Source organism: Cinclus cinclus, chromosome 1, assembly GCF_963662255.1.
Source record: "Cinclus cinclus chromosome 1, bCinCin1.1, whole genome shotgun sequence".
In the NCBI taxonomy this organism is placed as follows: Eukaryota; Metazoa; Chordata; class Aves; order Passeriformes; family Cinclidae; genus Cinclus; species Cinclus cinclus.
In genome coordinates this window covers 149,691,471-149,706,246 of record NC_085046.1, presented here as the reverse complement: position 1 = coordinate 149,706,246, position 14,776 = coordinate 149,691,471, and positions in this window count along the sequence as shown.

The window sequence follows — 14,776 nt, the reverse complement described above, 5'->3', positions numbered from 1 at the left end:
GTCCTGGAGTTGGTGGGATCTGGGAGAAAAACATTCACCATAGGAGATATTTGTGCTGAGAAACTCATTATTTACAACATGTAAAGCTGAGGGAGCCATGAGGATGGTGTTAAAGCTATTTGTCACTCCTGAGGGAGGGAAGGAGAAAAAAAACTTGATTTAATAGTTTTTGATTACAGTTTTTATTCATTGTGCAAGTAAAGTTTCCAATAAAGGGGAAGCTGAGTTTGTGCCTGCAGCTGGTCAGGACATGCCCCACTGCTGCTCTGGGGCCACCCAGGGACCAACCTGCCTGTGGGGAGGGCTCACACCTAAATTATGGGCATGGCATGTGCTGCTGTTTTTAAGAATTCCTACAAGACCCAACAAGCTGCCTGCACATCACTGCTCCTGCTCCTGCAGGCAGGCTCCAAGACTGTGTGGCCCCAGCCCCAGCTGCAGTTCAAAGATGGATTCCTCCCCAATACACACTGGGAATGAATAAGCTGAATTCTCTGCCTGGAAACAGATGCTCCTTCCCCTGGTTTAAAGTTCCCTTGTGAGTAATCTCTATTGTGATGGAACCCCGGAGGGCAGCGGGACCCTGGCTGTGCTCTGTACATGAGCAGAACTCATCCCTGAACCAACAGCTCATGCCTTCTGCAGATAAGCCAGAACAGGGGTGGGAAAGAAGCAGTTTCATTTACAGCCTGCTGACATGGAGCTGTGGGGCAGGGAGATTGAATAAGCCAGTTGTGACAGCACTCAGTCACCCACAGAGCCTGTCCCAGAGCAGGGAGCTGATTTCCAAACTCTTGTCGTGCTTTCACCACAGTCACAGATTGTCCCATGGTTCACAGGAGGGTTCTGGGGCCTGGAAGCTTCTAGCACTCTCGGCTACAAAACAGCAGAGCACAGGAAAAAGCAGAGAGGGAGAATGTTCACATCTCTCCTCCCCTTTCTCCCCTGCTGGTCTGTCAAAACTTCCTGGTCTCATCACCCCTGCAGTGTCCCTGGGGACCACTGAGGGATGCTGTGGATCAGAGATGATCTTTAAAAACTCACTGATTGGAGTTGTCTTGCCAGTGAGCACAGGAGCAATTCCCAGGCCAGGAGAGAATCATTTCATCCTTTCCTTTTCCTTTTTTTTTTTTTTTTCTTTTTGATGTTGCTTCACAACAAAATCCCTTTTACCAGAGTAACCTATTTGCACTGGGAGATTTTAATAACTAACCCAATTAAGTTCAATTCTTCTGCTCAAATCGAATCACGCCAGCATTTGATACTTTCTGGAGAACAAATTGAGCGGGTTTATTTTTAGTCTCTGATGTTCCCCACCTTTTCCTTCCCTTGCAAATTAACAACTGCAGCGAGACCCTTCTGGCTGTGAACCCTGGCAGCCCCCAGTGCCTGAGACTTGCCTTTTCCTTTTGAGCACTGCACAGGCATCAACCCCTGCAGAAAGAGAAGAAAAGATCGGGCTTGTTCTGCCAGGGCCCCAGCTGGCACACGCTGAAGCTGAACTAAATCTGCCTCACTCTGTAGACACCACCAGACAACCTGGTGCTAAGATTTTCTGTGGTGAGGGAGAGCTTTGTGGCAGAGTTAGAAGAGATTCTCACACACCACTGTTAATTGAGAGGCACAGCTTGTAAGGAGAGGTGATGCCTTTTATTAGAGAGTAGCTGGAAAGAGTGACGAGGCTGTCACACAGCCTCTTCCTCTGTCATCTCGGAGCTGGACGTGCTGGAACTTCCATGCTGAGGTCCTTTGGCTTTCATCTCTTTGTCTTCAGCACTTTGTAAGGCAGTCTGAGGTGTCGGCTTGGCCTTCATGTGGCAGATCTGCCCCCAGGTACTCCTGCATCAAAACTGCTTCCTCCTGTCCTTTAGGGAGATGCCCCTTTCCAGTAGGAGACTGGGATAATGCCATGAGAATCTCCCCTGTCTCTCACTGAGCTGCTCTTACCCTTTCAGACAAAGCTCATGGCCTGTTAGAATCGATGCAATCTGACTGCAAACATCACAAAAGCCATTGAATCCCCACCAGTATTTTCACTGAGCCCTTCCCTTCAACACAGACTGAGGAAGAAAGCAGAAATGGTGGACAGGCCTTTTTATTGGTCTCTGTATAGTCTGAGAGGGAGACAGGAACATTCCCACTTGGAAGTGTTCGCTACAGCTCATTTTTCACATCCAAACCCAGGTTTTCATCTGCCGTACAGCTCACTCACCCTCCATTCAGCTTGTGCACTCTGCAGGAGGGTGAGATTTGGGTAAAGCTCTGAGAGATGCAGACACAACTTTTTTTTCTTTTTTTTTTTTTAATTTCCAGTAGTGTGCAGACTTCCCAGAAGTAAAAGGTGGGAAAACTCTGTAGCATCCTCAGTACTCAAAAGCTTCATGGACTTCAGACTCTGATATCAGTTTTTGCTACCAAAGAGTTTCTCTTTTCCTCTTGTAACTCTATGGCAATGAAAAGATGAAACCACCAAGGCAAGGCTGATGGGATTGACCAAATATTCACTGAAACCAACACAGTTGCACTAGATTCTGCAACAATTAAATCAAGACCTTGTACCTTGTACTTGGGTCACGGGAAGGATTTTCTTAGATTACAACCCTTTGTAGCATTCAGATCTCTGACAAAGGACATGGAAGCCATTCCCAAAATCTAAAATTCCACCTCATTCAAAGGAAAGCATGAGGGGTCTGGGGCACATACCAGGACACTTTCTGTCATTGCACTGCTTGTACTCCTCCTTGGGACCCTGGCAAGTCTCTCCACCGAAGAAGGGGCCGTAGCACACCCGGTCACGTCTCTGAGTGCCACCTCCACATGTGGCAGTGCAGCTGCCCCACACTCCCCAGGCCTGCCACTTCCCATCCACTGGAAACAATAATTTAAAAAAAAAAAAAAAAAGAGGAGAAGCAGCATGTTATGTCCCAGACATCATCTGCAACAGAAGGAATCAAGATCCAAAGGTGAGCAGAGGAACATTGGTGAACAGGGCAGGGTTTGGTAGGAAGAGAGGTCTCCTGCTGTGGATCTTCAACTGACACTGAACATTAAATCACAGTGCTCCCATTCCCATTCCATCAGGCCAAGGGTGGTTTTGTGTTCCTCCTCAGCACCTCCACACTCTGCAAAAGCAGCCCTATCTCTTTCCTTGGGCTGAGATTTGGAGCTGTGCTCCTGAACACTCTTCCCATGGGCAGGGATTCAACCTGGCAGCCACATCTGCCAGGCCAGGTCCAAATCTGGATTCATTTGGAATGTACAATGCCTGTGTGAAAATAGACCTTCTAGAGAATGTCTGGCTCAGGGATTTAGAGAGACCAGGAGAGCCCTTGGGCAAAAACAATGAAGAGATATGAAATAAACCTCCCTCCAGCTCATGCTTCATGTGCCTTGGAAAGAGGTTTGGGATGTTGTCTCATTCAATTGTGTCTTCTCCCAGCATCTTTCTAGATTCAGTGGAAATGTGACTTCTTTTACATTAACAATGACATTTATCAGAATTCTGCTTCTTCTATTTAACAATGGCATTTATCAAGGCACCATAAAAATGTTAATTAGCCCTCATAACAAGCCTACAAGGCAGGGAAACATTCTCCTCTGCTGTACCACAACAATTTGGTGACAGAACTAGCACAGGGCCTAAGCGTGATCTTTACTATTTGGGCTTTAATTTTGAGTTATCACATCATCTTGGGTTAAGTAATTCCTTTTGGGAAGGTGGGAGATCCGTGCCTACTCCAAGAAGTAGACAAAAATTACCCAAGAAGAGGGGCAGCACCAAATCCTGGTGCTTTATTGAGTGATATTTTGTGCAGTGGAAAGTATGACCTGAGCTGCTTTGACAGATAACTCTGAAATAAGTGGGGCAAGGTTGTCTTAAAAGGGGTTCTGAAGCCCCTTTTTGTCTTTGAAGATCTCCCTGAGTTGCAAAGGAGTGAGATACCTAAACACCAAAACCTACTTGAGACCATGTAGGAAAATCCAACACCTCTGTAAAGCAATGCAGATAATGGTGCTACCAGAGTGTAAAGGGATTTCCTGAAGAAATAGGTAGACCAGGATGAATTCAAGTAGGAATTATTATTATTGCTATTATTATTACTATTACTGCTGTCATTATTATGAAGTCATGGATGAGTAAAGTCACAAATCTTGCACGGACATGAACAAAGGCTTTATTGTGACAGACCTCCTCACTCATAAGGTTTAAAGCTGGGATACAATGGAGGATCTCCTGTTTGCATGAAATATGACTGGGAACATTGAAATGGTGGGAGGAGAGGAGCAAAACAAAAAGAGGAAGGAATCTGAAGCCCTGTGGAGGCAAGGGAAGGGTTTCATTGATATTTTCCTGGGAGTTTTTTTAAGGTCATGCTGGCAAACAAAAAAGGGGGGAGGCACAGGCTATGCCTCAAATGCATTTGAACAAAGCATTGTGTGTCTTAAATTTTTTAAACAGCTCTTTTGCAGAGCCAAATCCGCCAATCATCAGACATTTTTTTCCAACACCACACAGGCAAAATTAAAGGAAAATCCTTTAATTTTGATCAGAAATCCAGAGACAGGAAAAATTGAAGGTCCATTTCCACTTATAATCTGGGGCTAAGGATATGCTTGTGTCTCCACAGGTTCTGGTCCAAAGTGGTTAGAAGGTTATCTAAGGTTAGAAAGACACAATCCCTGTGGGCACTAACTCACCTCTCTGGGTCTCCTGGAACATTTGCCAGTGGTGGATTTTGGCTGGCACGGTCTCTTGTAAAATGACCCAAACCTCCTTATTACCGCACTGGAAAGGGCTCAAGTGTTCCCCAAAGAAACATTTTACTGGGATGGCAGAGGAAGATGGGCCAGGAGAAAGAAGAAGTCATTGGTCACCGACCTGGGCACTGGCGCAGGAAGCAGTCCCGGGTCTCCACCCAGTGTCCCTGGCACTCAGCTCCGCCGTAGGAGGGCCCGTTGCACTCCCGCGTCCTCTGCTGGGTCCCGTTGGAGCAGGAAGCGGAGCACGAGCTCCAGCTCGACCACTCGTTCCAGTTGCCGTCCACTGAGTGGCCCAAAGAAAGAAAACGAGCGGAATGTGAAAACCTTTCCCTCTGGAAGGAGCAGCGTGGCGAGAGCCTCGCTGGCCTTTGCCTACCAGGGGCCAAGGTGGGGGGATCAAACCAGAGCCACAGAGCTTGAAAGAGGGCAGAGATTACCAAAAGAAGTTTGGACCACTGTGGTAACAGGGATTTTGGGACCCTCTGAAGCCTCTGACAGTCCCATGGGCTGCAAGTGCGGTAACATTTAAATTTTTATGTTCCACACACTGCGCAATACCATAAAAGTGGAAATTTTTGATACTGCCCATTCTGACATGAAAGTCCAAGCTAATAACATCTCCAGTCACAACACCACATCAGAGAGCCTGGCTCATGTTTTCACGGAACACTTTGGAGGGATCACTACATTACCATGACATTTTCCATCTGGGGCCATCAGCACTTTTTTAAGGGACCGATTTTTCAGCAAAGCAGTGCATGAACCTGTGGAGAGGGAACTTTCTCAAGCATGCAGATGCTCTGTTTTTCTTTAAAGCACACCCAGAAGCTCGAATCACAGTGTTATTGACAGGAATCCACCATTCCTGCTGGCTGGGAAATGTGGGAGCAAAGGTGTGCTCCAACAGAGGACTGTGTGGTCAATGTACTTCCCCCATAGCTGAATTAATTCTGACAGACTGGAGATGTTTTACCCAGCAGTGTCTTTGATAATTAAATAGAGGAGGGAGGGACAAGGGAGACTATGATAGGGACGGGGTTAGAGAGAAACAGGAATACATCTTATTATCATGGTATGGACTGAAGCATTCCCAAGTGTGCTGGTTACACCCTAATTGGTCCCTGATCAACAGATCCATCACCCAGTCTGCTCTTCCTGGAGCATCTTTCTCATTAACAGTGGTCATCATGCTCTGTTTAGATCTAATTAGCTGCTATATCTCACTCGGGAAAAACAACCTGAATCTCTGAAAAGTCTGAATTCTGGCTCAAATCACACTGCAGGCTTTTTTTTTGTTTGCTTTTTTTTGGCTTTGTTTGTCTGTCCAAGAAAAATAAATGCCAACTGGTCTCCCCTGTAATCTGCAAGGAACTGATCAGCCCTGTGCAATCCCCATTGCAACTGAGCAGCTTTTTGTTTGCAAACACAGTAAAAAAAAATAAAGTTAAAAGCATCCAAATGAGCAACTGTTAGCTCAAAGGGGATCACAGGGTGTGCAAAATCAGGCAAGCATAAAGGTACCTCCAAAAGGTGCTTGGATTTAACAATCCACAAATTTATGTTTTTATTGTGTATAAATTCAAGGCTTTGTGCCAGTGCCTATCAATCCCAGCAAGGGAAAACGTGAAACATAGTATTTGACAGGTGATTATTCCTTGGAAATGATCCAAAGCCACACAAAGTAGGTCCTACCAGGTATAAATTAGCCTGACTTTTCTGACTGAAGGCTGTGCTGCTAAGTTTCCATGGACCAATCATAAAATCATGGAATCACAGGATGGTTTGGGATGGAAAGGTAGCGATCATTTAATTCTACTCCCTTGCCATGGGCACGGACACTTTTCACTATCCCAGGTTGCTCCAAACCCTGTCCAACCTGGCTTTGAATACTTCCAGGGATGGGGCAGCCACAACTTCTCTGGTCTCATCGCCCTCAAAGGGAAGAATTTCTTCTTAATTATGATGGTGTCTGCCCCACAGTAACATTTCCATGTTGGAAAAATGAGACTGCATTCACCACATTCAATTTGACATTTACCAAAAAATTGCATTTAGCAAAAATAAAAGCAGAATTTTTCAAACACTGCTGCTGGCAATTGGCATCTTATCAGGAGTGCAAGCATTTGGAGATGGCAAAATAAAGGAGCCTAATCCATAATTTGGTCATTCAGTGGGGGATTGGGACCATGTTATTTCCTTGTGGTTATTCACAGGCTGTAATTTCAGAAACATTTTAGAAAAAAGGAGAAAAAAAGGTGGCTGTGTTGTACCTACAGCCACCTTGCACTGATGCAAAGATGCTTCTTGGTCAGGATGCTGAGGGAAATGTTCCCATCACAGGAACAGTTTGGTGCCATGGTCACACCACAGTGGGAGTCTATCAAAAATGTGCATTGTCTGCTGAAGGCATTGTCTTCTTCCTTTTTCCCTCTTCCAAGGCCTTGGGGCTCAGCCTGTGGCATCCACAGCTCAGGAGGAACAAAGGCCCTGTTGTCCCTGCAGCAGAGCATTTTTATCAGCTGTAGCAATAAATCCTCGAGCAGGGTGGTAATAAACACTGAGAGTGTCTGGGGTGTCAAACACCCATTGTTGTGCTTCAGTGACTCCCCCAACGCCGCTCTCATTTGGCGCTGCCAAGCCGCTGATTGCCTTTGTGTCACTAATTAGAGCTGAAGCCTTGCAGAGTTGGGCTGCTTGTTTTTTCCACCGCTGTTTCGGTCGTGTATTTATTTGTATTTAAATTAATTATGGATCAATGTTAACTCAGGGTATGCTTTATTGCCCAAGCAATGCCGGCTCTGGCTTTTTAAATTTGTCTTTTTATGACGGAGTCAATTTGGTGTCTGGGAGGTTCTTATTCCAAGTAGAGTCTTCTGGACAGCGGCCAAATATCCAAGGATAGTTACTTGGAGTGAAAACTCGATGGGAAATGCCAGGAGGCTTCTCACTGTTTTCACGAAGTTCTCATCCCTCCCACAATCCCTCTCCTCCTCCAGGGACATAATAATGTCTCATAATGATTTTCATTAAACTGGGAAAATGTCAGTTGACATCATCCAGGGATAGGGAGGGAGTTTTGGGGAGCTCTTTTGTGTGCAGATCATGTTCTCCAGGACACCCAGAGTTAAATTAAAGGGGACTCCGTTGTAAACCCAGGGCCTGTCAGAAGAAAGAAGCCTCTGGAGCATAAGTGGATTTCCAGGTGATAAAAGTATTTTTTTCTTGAGGTTCTTCCTGATGTTTCAAAGCAAAACTTGAGGAGAGGCATTTGGAAGTGAAATTCAGCAGCAGGGAAAAGGCAAATATATTAAATTTGTCATGAGAGGCCATTAGGAGTCTCTTAGTCAATCTCACCACCCAGAGCAGGATCAGCCACAGAGAAAACTTGCATAATAATACTACTACTACTAATAATAATAATAATAGTAAAACTATTGGTTAATTCCAGCACAACAGACCCAGTCAGGCAAAATAACTTCAAACCAGTGGGGACAGAAGGTGAGAAGATTAAGATGGTCTTGGAAATAGCAGCAGCAGCCACATCCACTGCAAGAGATCCCACAGGGCAAACTTGAGACTGAACAACCCTAGAAAGCACCTCTGGGTTGCCTCTTCAATGAATCCTTTCCTCAGGATCCTCCTTGGTGTAGTTCAGAATTTCGTTGGAGCCAGCTACAGACTTTGATGAGCCATGTGAGGGAAACCGAGCTGGGGAGACCTGCTGGAGGGGAGGTTTCAGATCTGTGACTGTCCCTACCTGGGCAGAGAGCAATGTTGCAGAACTTGGTTTGCTTCTCCGGGCCCTCGCAGGGGTTCCCACCGAACTGGGGGGGTTTGCAGGTACGGGTCCGATCCCTGTAGCCTCTCCCACAAGTGGAAGAGCACAGGCTCCATGGAGACCACTCGTCCCAGGTGCCGTGCACTGCAAGGGAAGCAGAAGAAGTGACTTTTCTTTCCCACAGGAGGTCTGAGGAAGTGAGGGAGCCCATAGGGCACAGCTTCTTCCCACCCGGAATGAGCAGCGCGTGGGAAGTTGGAGAACAAACCAACCCAAAATGTTCAAGAGGAACATCAAGTAATTTTTATGCTTTGCTATCAACACCAAGCGTCTGCTGCTTTCCAGTCTTTGAAATAAACCAGAATGCACTTTTAGCTGACCTTAATTTTTCAGATTTTTGAGCCAACAGGGCATTTTTTAATCAAAAGATGGATTTAGAAAGGAATAAAGCCCCACTACCCTTAGGGAAGCAACACAACCATTGTTTTGTCGCTTCTTGCTCTTTTTTTTTCCTCCTTCCCAACATTTTCTCATCAAGTCCTCAAAGACTACAACAATTTAAGGCTTTCAGAAAAGCTGTAGCCCGTCTACTGATTATTATCATAGGTCAGTTACACCTCAGAGGAAAGATTAGGGAGAGTTGGAAGGGTAAAATGGAATGGGCAACAGCCTCCAACAGTGCCCAAGACATCACTGGTAGGTCCTGGAATTAGACATAGAATCGATTTTAATCTAATCTAATTAGGCTTCTAATCTATAATAATCTAATCTTCTCCAATCCAATCTAATCTAATCTAATCTGGCCAAGTTATTTATGGAATTTTAGTCACTATAATCTCCAGAGGCCAAATGTTATAAGAATGCACTGATCTCTCTTAAGGGACTTCATCCCTTCTAGCTTTACCAGAGAAGCTAATGCCAAATCAATAATCCTTCAGAAAAAAAATAAACACAAAAAAACAGGGACTTTTCCAGTCCTCCATCAGTTGTTAACAGTGACTGGTGCCCCAGTGAGAGGAAAGGGGGTTCAAAAGTAATTCTCATCAGGCATCTTGCATGATAAGAGATAACCAGAGGAGGAGAGGAAACACAGGAAAGAACATGGATGGTGATTTTGTTGTGGATGGTGGTTTCACCATAAGAGAATTCAGAGAGAAATTAATAACTTGCTTATCTTAACAGCAAAATTCTTCAATATAATCACAGAGACATAGAAAGATCTGGGATGGAGGTGACCTCAAAAATCATCTCCTTCCAACACCCTGCCGTGGGCAGGAACACCTTCCACTATCCCAGGTTGCTCCAAGCCCCATCCAACCTGGCCTTGGACACTTCCAGGGATGGGGCAGCCACAGAATCCCTGCATGACTTCTGCCAGGGCCTCACCACCCTCACAGGGAAGGATTTTTTCCTAACATTCAATGTAAACCTACTCTCAATTTGAAGCCATTCCCCCTTGTCCTGCCACTCCATGCTCTTGTAAAAAGTCCCTCTCCATCTTTCTTGTATGCTCCAGTCTCCCCAGAATGTATTCTTTCATCAGAATTGTTCCCAACGTGGAAATGCCCCAAAGGGCACCTGCCTGCAGGTGTACTGAGTTCGTGGACTTTAGACAGCATGGAATTGTCCCCACCATGCAAAGCAGGTGCCCATCTCATGGTGCTTGGTCTAGCAAGAGTCTCTGTATGAGGCCTTAAGACACAAAGAGAAAGAGCAGGGAATAAAAACCATCTCCCTCCAAGAGTTACAGAATCATAGAATGGTTTGGAATGGAAGGGAACTGAAAGATCATCTTGTTCCAACCACTTTCCATTATCCCCATTTGCTCCAAGACCCATCAAAGCTGGCCTTGGACACTTCCAGGGATGGAGCAGCCACAGCTTCTCTGAGCAACCTGTGCCAGTGCCTCCCAGAAATATCACAGTGGAGATACCAGAGGCAGCCAATCTCCCTCCCCTGCTGGCCGCCAGTACCTGGGCACACGGCAGAGTTGTTGCACTGTCTCTGCTCCCGGAGAGGGCCACTGCACTGGGTGCTGTAGGAAGACGAAACACAGAACCTGGTCCTGGTCTGCCAGCCCTCCCCACAGGTGGTCGAGCACACGCTCCACGGGGACCACTCCTCTGCTGCAGGGTCACCTGTGGGGGTTGGAACAGAAGGTGAGGATGTGGCATCCTTGGATCTCCGGGGAAGACATTACCAAGTTGCGCTTGGCCAGTTGTGAGATCTCTGAGGCTGCAATGTGTCCTGCGGGTGGGGTGACAAGATGGGTGGGAGGGTGTGAGGGCACTGGGGAGAAAATGTGAGAGTTGAGAATGCGATAAAAGGGGTTTTTTGGGGGAGGATACTGTGTAGAGCTGTAGAGCACACACACATGAAAAATTAAAAAAAAAAAAAGGATGCCATGGAAGCATCAGATCATTGGGAAGGGCAAACTCCAGCACTGAAGGTGGTAGAGCCACTCCAGAACCTTGTGACCTGGGACAGGGAACCTCCATTTAGAGATTGTACCAACAGTGATAAGTCAGAGTAAATGTATCCATAAATTGTTCACTTTTAAGGATCCAACCCCTCTTCCTGCCTTCTCACAGCCCCTGCCAGCGCAGATTGGCAGAGGAGGAGCTGACAAAGTAGAAGGTAACGGTGCCTAAGAAGGGTCAGTTGATGATATCCCAGAGAGTTTTCTTGGCATGTCTTCTACCTGTGGAGGTCTGCTGTGAGCATGTGACATGGAACAAGGCTGACTCTTCCAGGGCATCACACAGTCCCTATCAACTGCTTATCTGATAGGGCAGCATTGGAAAAGCAACCAAAAATATCCCATTGATGGGAGTGAAAAGCACTGGGATGTATTCCCTTTGTCACAAATATCCCTGTTGGAGTTGTTTCAGCAGCCACAGCCTCCAAATAAGTCACCCTAAGTGTGAAATGAGCAGGGAAAGGTCTGTTTTCCATTAGTTTTCATAAGCAATATTCTACCCTTTGACAAAATGCTTTTATTCCCCATATGAAAATAAATACCTGGCTCTGTTCTATTTAACTAAGCCATGCATTGTTTGGGTTTTGGGATTTCTCATGGATGGCTAATAATTACACATAATAAACCTGGACTGTAGTGTTTGGTACGTATAGAACACAGGCATATGGCAAAAAATAAACACCAGCATAACAGAGGGGCAGCCCCTTCTTGTGACAAACTCTTCAGAACCTCAGGCTGCCCTGTGTCTCATCCCAAAAGGATGCATTTGGCAGACTGTGGGTGATAAGAAGGATCACAGCACTGGGTGGAACAGGTAAATATGATTCCAAGGGTCATCCACCCTGGCACCCAGTGCTTGGATGTGCTATCCCACACCACCACCCCATTCCCAAAGAAAGCTGGGCAGAGGATTTAGCTGTATTAAACTGTCTGGCTGCAATGTGGAGAAGGAAAGAGATTCTGAAGCTGGAGATCTCAGTGAGGATTACAAACCAGTGGCATGAAAATGTCAGAGCAGAAACTCTGTGGTGGGGACTGTAGAAGTTGGAGACCACCAAATTTCCCAGTACTGCCTAAAACTGTTCATGGCTGGGTTTTTCCCTGAATTTGTACATGTATTATTTATTTATATTTATTTATTTATATTTATTTATTTATATTTATTTACTAGTGTTTTCCACATGCAATTAAATTGTGGCTCTTGTCAATATGCTCTTTGGGATTTTTGGTAGTTATCTGTGTTGTTTGTTTTGTGTCATGCTTTTGAGAACATCTGCTTTGAATGTCTCCTGTCATTCTGGCAGCTGGGAATTAAAAATACACCCACTTATTGGAGCCTGTTGAATTAATATGTGTTATGGAGGAGAAGTGTAGAGGAAGACCTGTCCTTGCTATAAAATTGACAGAATTTCCCTCTTTCATTTATTGTCTGGACACAAAAAGAGGTGGAGGTGAGGATCAATCTTTCCCTACCTCATCTGTGCCATTGCAATGATTATCATGAGATGCTACTGCTGTTGTTCATTAAGCCAAAGTTGCTCAAAATAGTTTTTGTTCTTTTTTTTTGTTTGTTTGTTTGTTTGTTTTTTTGTGCTTTGTTTCATTATTCTGCCCAATCAGTCCAAGTTAGATGAAAGTTATGGACCACTGATCTTTCCCTGGGATGTGCAGGATACATTGTGTTTTGAGGCTTTGGGGCTTCAGGAAAACGTCAGTCCCATGTTTTGTTTCACACGTATCAGATCTCTTGGGAGAGAGAAATCTGTATTTTCATGACAGTTTTCCTACCTTTCCAACACCCAGACCCAGAGTCCTGCCATGCTCCAAGCTCACCTCCAGCAAATTGCATTTATAGTACCATCACTTCATCCTTTGCCATCCAGAGTGCCCCAGACTCCAGCAGATCCCTCTCAGGCCCACAGATCCCAACCATTCCTGTTCCCTTGCCTGCTTGGATGATCCATGAACCAGTGGTGCCTTTGCTTTTCTTCATCCACCTTGAGCAGCCTCCCCAGTCCTGCACCCAGCAGCACCCAGTCCCTCAGGGGCAGGCATCTGGGGGATTTTTGGTAGTTAAACACTGGAATTTTGTGTCCCAAAATCTTTCTGGGGTGCCAGAGATGGGACAGGGGAAGCCTTCAGTGACACAGGGGCCTCCTCCATCAGCAGCTCATGGCTTGGAGAGCCCACCACACCACCAACCTCCCCCTGAGACCTGGCTGGGTTTTGCAATCTCCATATTCAGACAAGAGCTACTGTGTCACTGGGTGAATGAATGGCATCTTTGAACCAAATCCCACCTCTCCTGCCTATTTCCTCTTTATTATTTCTGCTTTTTGCTTTTTCACAGTAGAAATAGCTGTGCTTAGAGGTAAATCTCCTCAATTATCATCCCTCACATTGCACGAATCCCTGGCTTTCAAACCCATAATACAGTTTATTTCCTATGTGCTGGTGACTCCCTTGGGCTTGGTGTCATTCTGAACCAAGCAATTCATCTCAGTCCACTGGGACATTATGTCCAGCCTCGTCTCAAACCTTGTACAAATTTAACTAATTTTCAAACCAAGTGAGACCCAGTTCTGAGACACTCTCAGGCATGAGACAAATTCAACTCTCTACTCAAGAGAAACACAATAGTGCCCATCATTAAAAATGTGAATGAGAAAAATTTCTGCACTCCTGAGGGTCAAATGGCAGCAAATGCAAATTACTGAGTGAAGTATAATGCAATTATTCATCCCAGAAGTGGATTCTGACTCTGTTTTTTGATATAATGTCAAGATGTCTACCATGCTTATTGGGTTTGAAAGCTGCCTAGTCCAGGTCAGTGCTGTTTTGTAATTCAACCTGCCAGAGACTACAGAATCATGGAATGCTTTGGGCTGGAAGGAACCTTAAAGATATCTTGCTTCAACCCCCCTGCCATGAGCTGGGACACCACCCACTATCCCAGGTTCCTCCAAACCCCATCTGACCTGTCCTTGAACACTTTCAGGGATGGGGTATCCACAGCTTCTCTGGACAACCTCTGCCAGAGTCTCACCACCCTCATAATGAAGATTTTTGTTCTAGTATCAAATTTAAATCTACCCTCCTTCAGATTAAATCCATTGCCCTTTGTCCTGTCGCTCCACGCCCTTGTCCAAAGTCCTTCTCCAGCTCTCATGGAGAATCTTTAGGTACTGGAAGAGGCTCTAAGTTCTCCCCAGAGCCTTTGCTTCTCCAGGCTGAACAGCCCAAAGACTTTCAGCCTGCCTTCACAGCAGAGTGGCTCCAGCCAAATTTGTCTTCAACCCCAGAGGAGAAGGGGCCAAGCCATGCCCTTCATCGTCACCGGTGCCTGTAGGCAGCTCTCTCAGCAGGACTGATTTTTGATTAGTCTTTAGTTTTGTTTTGTGATGCCCTAGAGTAGTTTGGGGATTAACAGGAGTGCCCCAAAAGATTTTTCAGGTCTCACTACCCCAACTGAAGTGAGAAATTGTCCCTTGCTGCTCCCATGGGTCCAGGTGCAGCAGATGGAGAGGGTCCCGCAAAACGAGCTGAATGTGCTGCAGAATGAGCCACGCTGGGTGTTATTCCATGGGGATGTAGCACTGCAATCCAGGATCACTCCAGCTCCTGGCTGCAGTGTCCCCATCAGTGCCTGCAGCTGCTCCATGGCTCTTCTTCCCTCAGCACTAATGGAGCAGCACATCCCTGCCACCCCTCTGCCAGGAACCCTTTCTGTTTTGGGGTCTGTCGGTCTGACATCTCCC